General features: G+C 47.5%; 1 protein-coding gene across 1 annotated transcript in view; it reads left to right on the plus strand.

The window, feature by feature from the left end:
- USH2A (usherin) overlaps nt 1–14953 on the plus strand; it is a 994545-nt gene that overhangs the window by 47397 nt on the left and 932195 nt on the right. The gene's annotated exons all lie outside the window — the stretch shown is intronic.

Consider the following 14953-nt stretch of genomic DNA (forward strand, 5'->3'; position numbering starts at 1 on the left):
GTCATAATGGGGTTAAGTTGCTCTCGAAATGTCTTGTAGAAATGAGGGGAAAAACCGTCCGGTCCCGGGCTTTTACCAGCTGGAGTGTTCCGAATGACCTCATCAATCTCTTCCATTGTGAAATCAATTTCTAGTGGTTCTGTTAGATCTGTAGTCAATGTCGGGAGGGCGGTAACATGTATGTACAACTCAATTTGTGGTTGGGGGTCTAGAGGCGGCTGAGAGGGGTCACCTCCTTTAATATTGTACAATGCATGGTAATAGCGCCGCATTATGTCTAGGATTTCAGTTGGGTTCGACGTTACCTGACCACGATGCTTCCGAAGGGATGGTATGTATGTGGTCTGACAACGTGGATGTAAAAATCTAGCTAGCATACGTCCACATTTATTAGCTTGGCCATATAAAAGACTTTTAAAACGATTTCTATGAACACGGGACTTCTCATTTAACAGGGATTTCAAGTCGTCCCTACATTTGATCAGGTCAATCTGCGTCTCTGCTCGTAAGTCATTCTTATGGTTCGTCTCCAGAATTAATATTTCCTCCATAAGATCCCTAATTTCCTTGTTTTTCAATTGTTTCAAGCGTGAACCATGTTTAATAAGTACCCCTCTAAGGACACATTTAAGAGTTTCCCATTTGATAGGCATAGCGGTGCCATCATGTGCGTGATCTTGTAAAAATGTCACTATGGTAGTTTTAATGTCAGCCACATATGTGGGGTCTTTTAAAAGATTATCGTTCAGTCTCCACGTCCACTGTCGCGTTCCCGAATCAGGGGGGCTAATGTCCAGAAAAATTGGGGCATGATCCGACCATAGGAAACTTCCAATAGATGGTTTCTGATTCCAAGCCAACGCGCAGTGACTAAGAAGAAAGAAATCTATTCTGCCATATGAGTTATGTGGCGCGGAGAAGAACGTATAATCCTTTGTGCTCGGGTTAAGGAACCTCCAAACATCGGTGAGGTGTAAGTCATGAAGTCTCTTTTTAAAGAGGCCATCTGTCGAAGAGAGAGGTAAGACCTTGCCGCCGTCGAGTTCAACTTTGGAGTAAGAGTCAAGTTGAAGTCTCCCCCTAGTATAACAACCCCTTCAGCAAAATTGGCTACTGTTTTCAAAAAAGACCTAACAGCTTGAATTTGATCCCGGCCGGGAGCATACCAACCAGCTATAGTATATGTTGTTGAAAAAATCTGGATCTTCAAGATCACATACCTCCCTTCCGTATCAACCAGTGTGTCCAGTATAGTATGTTGGAGGGATTTGTGGAGTGAAATGGAAACACCTCGGGACCGTGAGTCCGGGTTGGCGCTGTGGAACCAAAACGTGTAATAGCGATCGGGTATATTAGGAGCATGTCCAATCTTAAAATGTGTTTCTTGTAATATCAATATATTAACTTTTTTCTTGTGCATAGCATATAGGATATGCGACCATTTCTGTGGTGTATTGAAGCCCCTCACATTTAAGGAGCCCAATATAATCTTCTGTGTGGCAGTCGTACCAGGCATCGTGTTTGCAGTCTGGGATCGAATAAATCAAGCCTTCTCCACAAGGATGGGTCTGCTACGGGGTCCAGCGCCCTCTGTAGGGGAGGGGGGAGGTTAATGGGATGGGGATAGGTTAGATACAGAGAATAAACAAAGAGTTAGGAAGTGAAAAAGCAGAAGGTAACAATAATTAACAATGCGGGTTTGATGAAGCACACACCCACAGACAACGTGAAACCAGGTGGAGGTATGCGCTAATTGCTGTATGCCTCAATGGCAGGACAGCACCTCCAAGGGGGGTAAGTGTGCGGCAAGAAGAGAAATGGAGACCCGTCTTCCCCGGTCCCCAACCTTATAATGAAATAACCTTCACTTGCCCCTGAAACAAGGAATCCAACCCCTTAAGATTATATAAACCATTTCTAACAAACCCATGAGTTGTCGGCATATCACGCCTCATACTCAGCTTCAGTACCGTTAAGACCGAACATGTTAAAGACATCACAACCATTAAATCTAGATCACCATAAACTTCCGAAAATCATGCCTTCCGTTAAATGGAGCCCCATAAGGCGGCGAATCATCTAGGTATCTGGAAGTATTCATTACGAAGACACAGCTATCTAAGAGTGAGCGGGAGGAGGCAAGGGGAGGGGGGGAAGAGGGGAGAGAGGAAAGAAGAGGAAAGGAAAAGAAATTTGACCGATCACATCATTTGATTGAACCCTCCGTTCCTCATTGCTAATAAAGCTGATCCCTCGTCTCCAACCCCCATCCACCCATGCGGAAAATCTCCCCTAAATCACAAAACTCTGCCAAGAGTAATTTTCTCCTTCTCCCAGATGTGCCCGCCCACGTCTATTGGGCCGTCCTCCGGGTCGGCGCTGTCGTTGAGGAAGCTTGTCCTCCACGAAGGTCGTCCATTCTGTAAAAGGACGGTAGGGGTGACCAGTCAAGGACGTCCACCTCATGTAGATCCAGGGCGGCTGAAAATGCTGGGATTCCGCTGGGGTGGCTCAGGCGATGTACTCTGCCCCTCTTCTGAACCCGGAGGGAGAACGGAAACCCCCAGGTATAGGGAAGATATTTTTGTCGCAGCTCCTCCAAGAGTGGGCGAAGGGCTCTATGTCTCTGCAAAGTCCATCTGGATAGATATAGTAGGAGCTGTACACGGGTATCCAAGTGCTTAATGGGTCCTGCTCTCCTGGCTGCTCCCATGACTGCGTCTTTAAGTTGGTACTTATGGACCCTATAGATCACATCTCTCGGTGGGTCCTGATCACTAGGGCGCGGGCCCAGCGCCCTATGAGCACGATCTAACTCCAGTGCTCCAGTGGGGCATCTTGGAGTCTATCCAATACCGAATTGAAGATGTCTCTCAAGGTGGTTTTTAACTCCTGAGGAGGGATAGTTTCAGGCAATCCCCGTACTCTTATGCTATTCCTGCGTCCTCTGTTTTCAGAATCGTCCAGCATCTCTGCCAGGGTCTGCAGTTGTCTAGCCTGGGCAGCCACGGCAGCTTCTTGAGCCTCTACTCTGTCATTCTTTTTTGCCCATTGGTCACTCACCTTTCTGCTTCTTGTGGCCGAATTCATGAGTCGATGTATCATAATCTAAGTATAAACCATGATGCATGGAATTATAGTGGGTTTCCTGTCTATCAAGACTGTCAAGGTTGGGTCAGTAGACTCGCCAGTCGAGCAAGTCCCTGCTTCGTGGTCAATAACCAGATCACGATACACGAATGTCTAAATTTGTCCTTAGTGGCACTGGAACTGGTCATCTTCTAATGTAGCACAACTTTTTTTGACGATCAGCGGGTTGTGAATTCAGACATCTTAGTTAGACACCAGCATTGAATTTGGCTGAACCTTCTGTTTATCAGTACAGTTCCTCACATCCTAATATGATTCCTTTCATCAAAACGAATCCTCAAATCCTCCTCTGATCCTTTCCATCAAAACGATTCCCCATGTCCTCCCCTGATCCATTTTATCAGAGCGATTCCTCACAACTTCCTTTGATCGCTTTCTTCAAATATTTCTTAGGTTCACCTGATGCCCTTTTGCTAGACGCTTGTTTTTCAATGACATTATTCTTGGTATACTCTCCCCATCATTTCACAAGAAGTTTCCATAAGATTGGCAGTTCCAGTTGATTTGGCACCAATGCCTATGCACTGTTCGGAATCGCTCAGATCACTTGATTTTTTTTTTCACCTTTAGACTGACCCACAGAAAGCCTGCTTACTTGTTTGTTTGTTTGCTTTTTTCCGTACTGGAAAGCATCAATTATGAAAGTGCAAATGTCCCCAATAAAGTATTCATTCGTTGTATCTAGAGTTGAGCGACTTTTGGTTTTTTAGGGTCGAGTTTCGTTTCGTGAAACCCGACTTTTCCAAAAGTCGGGTCGAGCAAGATCGGCCGATTATAGGGAAAATTCGGGGTCGTCCCGAAACACGAAACCCAATGTAAGTCAATGGGGAATAAAAGTCGGCAGTGAGAGGAGGACAGGAAACACACCTACAGTGCCCATTTGAATGGCAAAAGCATCAATTCTTCTTACTTAAGCTTGTCAACCTTAATTAACTTCATAATACAAGTTACGCACTGAAAAAAGGGGGTTATTTGGCTAAAGTTGTGGGGGGGTAGGGCTGGCTCCAGGTTTTCATGTGCCCTGGGCGAAAGAGCGCCCCTTTAACACATACCACAACTCATCATGCTCCGATACGGCAGAGAAATAGCGGTATAGTACAATGAAAAATACTTCACTTCTAACATCTCATGACGAGGCCCATCTATTTCTCCATACAGAATCATTGGTCCCATATAATGTTTGAAACAGTATATGATGAGCTCCACATAATGCTACAGTATATGTTGGTCCCCATGGATGAAGCTCCACTGTCTTATGGGCCCAAATAATGCTCCAAACATAATGGGCCCCATTTCTAATGCTCTAGTGTATAATGGGCCCTGTAAATGCTGCTCCAGTGTCTGATGTCCACCTTTGGAATGTTCCAGTGTATGGTGGGCCCCATCTATCATTCTCCAGAGTATAGTGCTCCCCAAAAATTGCTGTCCCAACATTGAAAACAATCAAATAAGTCTCCTCGCTAGGGAATCCCTGTACTAGTCTGAACTCCTCGTCGTCCCCATCTTCCATCTCACTGCACAGTATTTCAACCTTGCAAGTGCTGTGATCCTGAGCAAGCAGGGGGGGCCCACTCGTTGGCGACGGCACTGGCACAGGGCCCCCTGATAGTACGGTGGTGTGTCTGATGGCGGGTGGGCCGAACCTGCACTTTCATCTGCAGTTTCCTCTTTGTCACCGTGTAAGATGGAACTGTATATGGGAAGGGTAACCTGAGTTTCATCAGGGTCAGATTCAGGCCGTGTAGCATGCGAGGGGAATGTAGTGGTCTGGGTCAATGTACCAGCAGATTCATCGAGCAGTGGCTGGGCATCAGTGCACTTGTGTCGCCCCCAGGAGTACGGTCGCCACAGTGGCATTACCTTCCTCCTAGGGAGTGTGATGTCATGCTTGGGAGCAACGAAGGATCTCTCTAGCAGGTTAACTGATTGGGCGGCGTTATTCCCACGAGTCATGACCCTCCAAACAGCGTTCATGAAGGCAAAGTGTTTGTTTTACGTGGGCAGTATGGTTGCAAAGCTGAACCTTAAAGTTATTTCCAGAAGGGCACCACCAGGAGTGGAGCCTACGGCGTAATTTGACTCAACACGGGCAACCTCAACCATGCCAGCTGCAGAACAGATGCACACATTGCAAGCTTAATTCCGTTAACGAACGAGACTCCGTCATGCCCCGCGGTCCGAGTCCGGCTTACTAGAGGGACACGTGAGGCTCTGGCACATGAGATTGGCCAATAACTGGTGTGTCATGCCCTTACATGTCCGTGGCTGCATGTGCGCTACACGGAAAAGGCCAGCGTTTGTCGCTTACAGGTGCAGATAACCCGCTGAACAACGTTAGTGATGGGGATCACTGATTACAATTATTACTCGCGAACGATGATTTCCCAGTAAGTGCAGGTCAACCGCAGTTCCGGAATTAGGTCTAACCGTCATTCCTGAAAAAATGAAAAACTTACGTGCGCAAACCACAGGTGCTGTAGCTTGCTTAACAGCTCGCCAGCCGTTCTCACGCCCAGTATGGATTACACGTGATTGCACAAAGGTGAGAAAGGGTACCGTATCCCCGGATAACATGTATGGATAGCGTACACATTCAAAAGATATGTCTATACATCAGGAGGCAGGCTCAGACGGTGTTAGGCCCAGTATGGCTTGCACGTGATTGCACAAAGGTGAGAAAGGGTACCGTATCCCCGGATAATATGTATGGATAGCGTACACATTCAAAAGATATGTCTATACATCAGGAGGCAGGCTCAGACGGTGTCAGGCACAGTATGGATTTGACGGCCCTGACTACACAGCGGAGGAGCAGGGAGAGGTAAATATTGCAAATGCTGGGGCCCTGCCCAAGCAAGGGGGGCCCACTCGTGGGCGTCGGTACTGGCACTGGACCCCTCATAGTACGGCGGTGTGTCTGACGGCGGGTGTGCACCACCACCGTCAGAGACACTTGATTGCACTATGAGGGACCCTGTGACAGTGCCCGCGCCCAAGAGTCGGCCTACCCACCTGTCCAGGGCAACGGCACTCGTACGGTGTCGTGCGCTAAGTGGTGACCCCGGCCATGGGGGGGGAGGCAGCACAGTTAGGGAGTTTTAGAAAGTGGCATATGTTGATGTTGGACATTCAGCTGATGCAAAAGACGAAATAGGTCAAGTCCCAGGAAGAGGTGGACCAAAGCAAGCCATTTTTCTGTCACCCTATGTGTCATCAGGGTAAGGTGGGACAAAATCCTTGGAAACCCATGCATGGTTCATTTTAATGAAGGTTAGATCATCCACATTTTGGGTTGACAGACGGTCCTTATTTCTGTCAGGATTGATCCAGCTGCACTGAAGACTCTTTCCGATAGCACACTTGCAGCTGGGCAATCGAGCTCCTGTAAGGCATATTGTGCCAATTCAGGCCAGGTGTCCAGTTTAGCGGCCCAATAGTCAAAGGGGAATGACCTGTGTGGGAGAACATCGATATGGGAGGAAAAGTAGTTTGTAGCCATAGTTGACAACTGCTGTCTCCTGTCACTTTCCATCGATGCAGTATTACCAGTTGTGTGAGCGGTACTTGAAAAATCAGTCCACAACATTGTCATGAAACCCCTGTCTCCAACGCCACTTCTGCTGTGTGCACCACGAACACCTCTGCCAAGCTGCCCCCGGCCCGTACGGCTCGTGTGAGAACCATCACCGCTGCTGTGTGCTGGGAATGCCTCAAGCAACCGATTTACCAGAGTTGCTTGTTTATTAGCCAATATTAGGTCAAGGTTCTCCTGTGGCATGATGTTTTGTAATTTGCCTTTATAGCGTGGATCCAGGATGCTGGCCAACCAGTAGTCGTCATCGTTCATCATTTTGGCAATTCGGGGGTCCCTTTTTAGGATCCGCAAGGCATAATCTGACATGTGGGCCAATGTTCCCGGTGTCAATGATGCACTGCGAGTGCTGGTTGGAGGAGCACTTTCTGGCAAATCCACATCCCTCCAGTCACACACAAACCCTGTACCAGACCTTGCCACGCCAACATTTTCACTTGCCCCACGAGATGCATCCTACTCCCCTAAGTAATCATCCCCATCATCATCCTCCTCCTCCTCTTCTTCCTCCAACTCGTCCAGGAGAGGTCCCTGAGCAGACAATGGCTGAATGTCATCAAGGATTCCCTCTTCCTCCTCGTCAACATTGGCTGCAGACGCCTGCTCCTTAAGGTGCGTCAAAGTTTGCATGAGCAGACGCATAAGTGGGATGCTCATGCTTAGGATGGCGTCGTCTGCGCTTACCAGCCGTGTGCATTCCTCAAAACACTGAAGGACTTTACAGAGGTCTTTCAGCTTCGACCACTGCACACCTGTCAACTCCATGTCTGCTCTCAAAGTGCCTGGCCGTATATCCTCCCACAAATGCATTATGGCCTGCCTCTGCTCGCACAGCCGCTCCACCATGTGCAGGGTGGAGTTCCACCTTGTTGCAATGTCGATAATGAGGCGGTGGTTGGGAAGGTGGAGCAATCGCTGCAGCTTCTGCATACGAACGGAGTGTACAGGCGACCGGCGGATGTGCGCGCACAGTCTTCGCACCTTATGGAGCAGGGCTGTTAACTCCGGATAATTTTTGAGGAATCACTGCACCACCAGGTTCAAGGTGTGAGCCAAGCAAGGTATGTGGCTGAGTTTTGAAAGGGCTATGGCTGCCACAAAATTACGGCCGTTATCACTAACTACCTTGCCTGCCTCAAGATGTACACTGCCCAGCCATGACTCAGTTTGTCGCTTCAAGTACTCGGCCAGCACCTCGGCGGTGTGTCTGTCGTCCAAACACATCACCTGCAACACAGCCTGCTGACGCTTTCCACTAGCTGCTCGATAGGGGGACACCTCATGTGCAACAGTGGCAGCTGCAGATGGAGTGCTCGTACAACTGCGCTCTGTGGACGAGCTTTCGCTTCTGGAGGAGGAGGAGGAGGAGGAGGGTGGAACACCTACAGCCAACTGTTTCCTATACCGTGGGCTAGGCAGCACTGTCCCACCACCGCTGTCCCCTGTGGACCCTGCATCCACCACATTAACCCAGTGCGCAGTGATGGACACGTAACGGCCCTGGCCATGCCGACTGGACCATGCATCAGTTGTGAGGTGCACCTTTCCACTCACTGACTGCTTGAGTGCATGGACAATGCGGTCTTTCACATGATGGTGGAGGGCTAGGATGGCGACTGGGTAGGTCATAGCGTGGTACTGCATAGGCCATGAGTTCGCGGAAAGCTGCGCTTTCCACCAACCGATAGGGCATCATCTCAAACGAGATTAGTTTGGCAATGTGGGCATTCAAACCCAGTGTACGCAGATGAGAGACTGAGTACTTTCTTGACCTACTCATAGTGTCTGGGAGGGTGAGCTGGACTTGAGAGCTGCATATGGTGGAAGTAGCGGTGGACAGGGCGGACTGAGAGAGGGTTGATGATGGTGATGGAGTTGGTGTTCTTTCTGATGGCCTAGATTCAGTATTTCGTTGATATAACAGTGGGATTCCCTGACTGCTGTGGCCTTGCAACGACACCTCAACATTTGCTGCTGTGCTAACCGGTGGGCTTACAGTGGGGGAAACAATGTAGCGTTGCTGACTACCTTCTTTGTGATCAGTTGCACATGTGGCACTAGAGGTTTGGTGTTGTGTCCACGCTTGCAAGTGCATGGTGGTTAAATGTCTAAGCATGCAACTGGTATTCAAATTTTTCAGATTTTTCCCTCGGCTAAAGGTCTTTGCGCACTTCTTACAGATAACCTTGGCCTGATCATGAGGATTTTGTTCAAAAAAGTGCCACACTGCACTCTTCCTACTTTGGCAGACATTTTGCAGCCTAGCACGCTGTGATCTTTTGACCCTCTGGACAAGCTGTCCAGCAACTCTTTTGATTTTTGGAACCTGTCTTTGGAGTGCTCCTGGCCTGCCAGATAACAGCTGTTGCGATGTCGATGTCTGCTGTGGATGCTCCTCATCTGAGCTATTGGAAGCAGCACCCTCTTCCCCCAATGGATGCCAATCTGGGTCAACAACTGGGTCATCCATCACCTCCTCTTCAATGTCATGTGCACCTTCCTCTGTGTCACCGTGTATGGTGGTATAGTGTGCGGGAAGGGGCACCTGAGTCTCATCAGGGTCAGAATCTGGCTCTGTACACTGCGAGGACAATGTAGTGCTCTGAGTGAATGTACCAGCAGAATCATCTATCAGCGGCTGTGCATCAGTGCACTCCATGTCAGATTCATCTTGGCCTGGGTAATTCACCATTTCACTTGATAATCCAGGCATGGTATGTGAAAACAGCTCCATGGAGTAATCAGTAGTATGGCCTGCGTCATCCTTCAATCTTGGTTGGGGTGAAGGACACAAGGAAAGGTGTGGTTCATGAACATGAGCCTCCAATGACGACTCAGTGCTTTTACTTTTTACAACTTCAGAAGAGGAGGCGATAGAGCTGGAGGCTGAGTCAGCAATGTAAGACAAAACTTTTTCCTGATGCTCTGGCTTTAAAAGCGGTTTGCCAACTCCTAGAAAACTAAGCCTTCGAAGCCTTATTGAGCCAGACGATGACGCATGCTCAACACCTCCTGCATTCGGTCCTATTTTGCTTTTGCCACTACCATCAGATCCACCACCAACACCATCATTACCAGCTGCCAACCCCCACCCAATTCCACGGCCTCTTCCACCAGCCTTCCTCATTTTTGGTAGAAATGTAGACAAAATCCAACAAACTATATAGTAATGTAAAACAAGGTACAAGGTGTCTATAGGGCAGGGGAGATTTAGATTTTCTGCAGACACTAGTGGACACTGGACACTTTTGGATTGTGTGAGGCCCACTGAATATCAGAGCGCTATGTCACAGGCTCGATGCAACAGGTGTGAAAAAAGTGACTACAGGATAAGGGAGATTTTGAATTTCTGCAGACACTTGTGGACACTGGACACTTGGATTGTGTGAGGCCCACTGAATATCAGAGCGCTATGTCACAGGCTCGATGGCACAGGTGTGAAAAAAGTGACTACAGGATAAGGGAGATTTTGAATTTCTACAGACACTTGTGGACACTAGACACTTTTGGATTGTGTGAGGCCCACTGAATATCAGAGTGCTATGTCACAGGCTCGATGGCACAGGTGTGAAAAAAGTGACTACAGGATAAGGGAGATTTTGAATTTCTGCAGACACTTGTGGACACTGGACACTTGGAATGTGTGAGGCCCACTGAATATCAGAGCGCTATGTCACAGGCTCGATGGCACAGGTGTGAAAAAAGTGACTACAGGATAAGGGAGATTTTGAATTTCTGCAGACACTTGTGGACACTGGACACTTTTGGATTGTGTGAGGCCCACTGAATATCAGAGCGCTATGTCACAGGCTCGATGCAGCAGGTGTGAAAAAAGTGACTACAGGATAAGGGAGATTTTGAATTTTTGCAGACACTTGTGGACACTGGACACTTTTGGATTGTGTGAGGCCCACTGAATATCAGAGCGCTATGTCACAGGCTCGATGCAGCAGGTGTGAAAAAAGTGACTACAGGATAAGGGAGATTTTGAATTTCTGCAGACACTTGTGGACACTGGACACTTTTGGATTGTGTGAGGCCCACTGAATATCAGAGCGCTATGTCACAGGCTCGATGCAGCAGGTGTGAAAAAAGTGACTACAGGATAAGGGAGATTTTGGATTTCTGCAGACACTTGTGGACACTGGACACTTGGATTGTGTGAGGCCCACTGAATATCAGAGCGCTATGTCACAGGCTCGATGCAGCAGGTGTGAAAAAAGTGACTACAGGATAAGGGAGATTTTGAATTTCTGCAGACACTTGTGGACACTGGACACTTGGATTGTGTGAGGCCCACTGAATATCAGAGTGCTATGTCACAGGCTCGATGCAGCAGGTGTGAAAAAAGTGACTACAGGATAAGGGAGATTTTGAATTTCTGCAGACACTTGTGGACACTGGACACTTTTGGATTGTGTGAGGCCCACTGAATATCAGAGCGCTATGTCACAGGCTCGATGGCACAGGTGTGAAAAAAGTGACTACAGGATAAGGGAGATTTTGAATTTCTGCAGACACTTGTGGACACGGGACACTTTTGGATTGTGCGAGGCCCACTGAATATCAGAGCGAGATGTCACAGGCTCGATGGCACAGGTGTGAAAAAAGTGAATTGTAGAATTGGGCAGAATAGGAATCTCCCTAGAGTGTAGGTCTGTAAGAACGGAACAAGTCCTCCACTTATCCTTACAGAGTGACACACAGATAGCTTCACTGTGGCTGTGATAACAGCCATTACACGGTACTGTGTGAGGAGCGTACACCGCTGTATAGTGTGAATAAATGCACGCTCAGTACCCCAGCAGGACAAAAAAAAAAAAATTGGGATTGCTTTTAAAAAAGCAGTTTGCGGAGCAGTGGGTAAACAGCAATGCCAGCCTGTCAGGAAGCCTTAAAAGGCAGCCCAACAACCAACACCACTGATACACCACAATATAGCCTCCCCTTGCACTGCACACACAGTGACTGGTGTGTTGTACAGGCACAATCGCTAGCAGCAGAAGCAGTTTTTTTTTTTCTTCCCTGCCTAACGCTCTCCCTACAGAATCATCATCAGCAACCTCTCCCTATGCTAAGATCGGCAGAAGTAAGATGGAGGTCGGCGTGCACGCCCTTTTATAACCCCTGTGACGCCCACCAAAGCAAGCCAATCACTTGCATGCCCTTCTGAAAGATGGTGGTGACCCCTGCCTATGTCATCACGTTGCCCACAGTGTCCGTGGATCCTGATTGGCTGAAAAAGAGCGCTAAACAAACTTTTGAAACGCGACTTTGGCGCGTAAGTCGCCGACCTCGTGGCCGATCTCATCCTAGGGTCGGGTTTCGTTTCATGAAACCCGACTTTGCCAAAAGTCGGCGACTATTGAAATTGTTCGACCCGTTTCGCTCAACTCTAGTTGTATCTATAATTTTATAGAAAAAAAAATTCCCCAACTTTATTTTATGTATTATATATAATGACAAGAAATGCAAACGCTTGATATTTTTTTTATTTTAATTTTGATTATTTACATAGTTTTTTTTTTTTTTGCATTTTTGTAATATAATTCTAGCCTAGACTTTGTAAAACGAGCAGACCAAGAAGAATAAAAAAAATAAAAAAAAAATAAAAAATGTGGGAAGCTTAAAAATTCTAAACCAACATTTACAAGCTGTAAAAAAAAATAACTGCCCGGATTTAATTTTTCACTTAAAGAGGTGATTTTCCGTATCGTAATGGTTTTTGAAAATGTACAATTTACAGAAATTGTAGCCTGTAGTATCCGGAATGCTGTTTTGAATGTAATCTAGAGACAACATAATGATCCTCCAAAGCAATTTTGCACCCCTTAACTAATACATCTGCAGTGTTTATCCATGATCACGGCACCCGCTTGTCTGATAACAATCACAAATGGTGAGACAATTCACGTTTCTTTTTTTAAGGTAATATATACCCAACCATTAAACGTGCGCCGCTGAATGACCGTGTGGTGGGAGAAAAACCACGATGCGACAATCATGTAAATATAATTTGCTATCGCTGAGGATTTATTTGATTCTAATAGACACATACTCTCCATTGATTGCTCGCAGCCTTGTAAAATGTAAGTACATAATAAACTGCAGAGCCATCATCGTTTTTGTTGGGTTTATATCCATAAAACTTCGAAATGCAACTTTGCATGATGTTAGGAAAAGGAAAGAAATAAGGTGCAATAATGCGTGGTGCAGCCGGCGGGGATTTAGTCTTTGATCAAACTGCTTAATTAAATGAAGATTAAAAAATTGATGAAAAATTTAGAACGCTGTACGTTTTTGTAGCCAAACATTTTGATCACTTTTTATACATACCGTAAACTCTTGTAGATTGGGATTAGTCTGTGTCTCGAGGTCCCACCAATACCAGAACCACAGGACAGAAGAGTTTAGCTCATGCACACAACATGCGCACAGATTATGCTTGAGCCCGCCCCGTGTATGCTTGGTATCGAGCCCTTAATAGTTTTGGCTGTGCCTTTTAAAAACATAGCTACATTTTTGAGCATTTCATATATTTTAGAGCTATTTGTAGGTCCTGTGGATTTTTCAGGATCAGGGTCCTGTGAGCCCCAGCAACTGCTCAAATCACAGGTCGACATCTGGAAAGCCCCACCTCTGACAAATTTGGTTGAAGACGGCGGGGTTGAGAGACCACTCGCCTGACGCGAGCCCCTGACGACTCAGGAAATCATCTTCCCAGCTGTCCACCCCTGGGATGTGGACGGCTGATATGATGGGGACATAGCTTTCCGCCCAACGCAGAATCTTTGCTACCTCTACCATAACCTGCTTGCTGCGAGTCCCGCCTTGGCGGTTTATGTAAGCCACGGTTGTGACATTGTCCGACTGAATGCGGACTGGCTTGCCCGCGATGAGGGACTGCCAGCTGAGGAGAGCAAGAAGGATTGCCCTGATCACCAAGAGATTGATTGGGAGGAGGGCTTCTTGAACGTTCCAGCGACCCTGTGAGATGGAGGAAGACCGCTTCCGAACCCTGAAGACTGGCATCGGTGGTGATGACCTGCCATCGGAGAGGAAGAAATGACCTCCCGCGCAAGACAGAGGAGAATAGCGTCCACCAAGTGAGGGACTGCCTCACATTGAGAGGTAGAAGCACTGGCCGATCCAGGGAAACTGTTCTCTTGTCCCAGGTAGACAGGAGGGCTAGTTGGAGAGGGCGGGTGTGGAACTGGGCATAAGGCACTGCTTCCATGGAGGTGATCATCTTCCCCAGTACCCTCATGCAGAACAGAAGGGGAAGAGGGACCAGGTGCTTTAGGGCTTTGATCCCCTGCCGGAGAGAAGAGAACTTCTCCTTGGGAAGGAAGACTCAAGCTTGAATGGTGTCGAATTCCATGCCCAGGAATATGAGATGCTGGGTGGGGATCAGGGTCGACTTCGCTTTGTTGATTATCAGCCGAGACGGTCCAGTGTGTCCAGAGTGATCTGGAGGCTCTGATCGCAGTCTCGGCGACACGGGCCCTTGACCAGGAGATCGTCGAGATAAGAGATTATGTATGAGAATCCCCTTGGAACGAAGGATGGCCATGACCGCCGCCATGACCTTCGTGAAGACCCTGGGGGCGGACACCAGGCCGAATGGGAGTGCCGTGAACTGGTAATGGTGCTCCTGGATCACAAACCGAAGGGACCTATGGTAACCTGTGTCCCCCAATGAAGCGAGAAAGAAACACAAATTTTTGATTGCAGGAAATCCAAATTCACCCAAAGGAGCTGTGCATCGCCTTCATTTTACTAATGAGCTCACACCATAGAGGTTCATATGGTTTCACTGAACTCTACACCAAATCTGATATCTATATATTGGCACAGAGCCATTGTCAGTCAATACTAGAGTGAGCTGCTGATAAATTGATCGTATGGCTCTTGCAGATGACCATATTATCGGTACGAGCATGATCTGACCAATGTTAGGTTACAGGGCCATGCACTTGTCCAATTTTTGGCTTGCACGGAGTCTGAAAAAAATCGCAGCATGCACAAGTTTGATCTGATATTCGGATCGCACTCAGCCATGCAAGTCAATGAGTAGAAAACATCAGACTGCACTCGGATGACATCTGAGTGCTGTCCGATTAACCTTGCCTCATTGCATGGAGAAGATGGAGACATTTTTTCCACCATCTTCACCTCATCCAATAGTATCGGATCATATTCTGATCATAT

This window comes from Dendrobates tinctorius, unplaced genomic scaffold (assembly GCF_039654945.1).
Source record: "Dendrobates tinctorius isolate UK_male_01 unplaced genomic scaffold, ASM3965494v1 ptg000201l, whole genome shotgun sequence".
Lineage (NCBI taxonomy): Eukaryota > Metazoa > Chordata > Amphibia > Anura > Dendrobatidae > Dendrobates > Dendrobates tinctorius.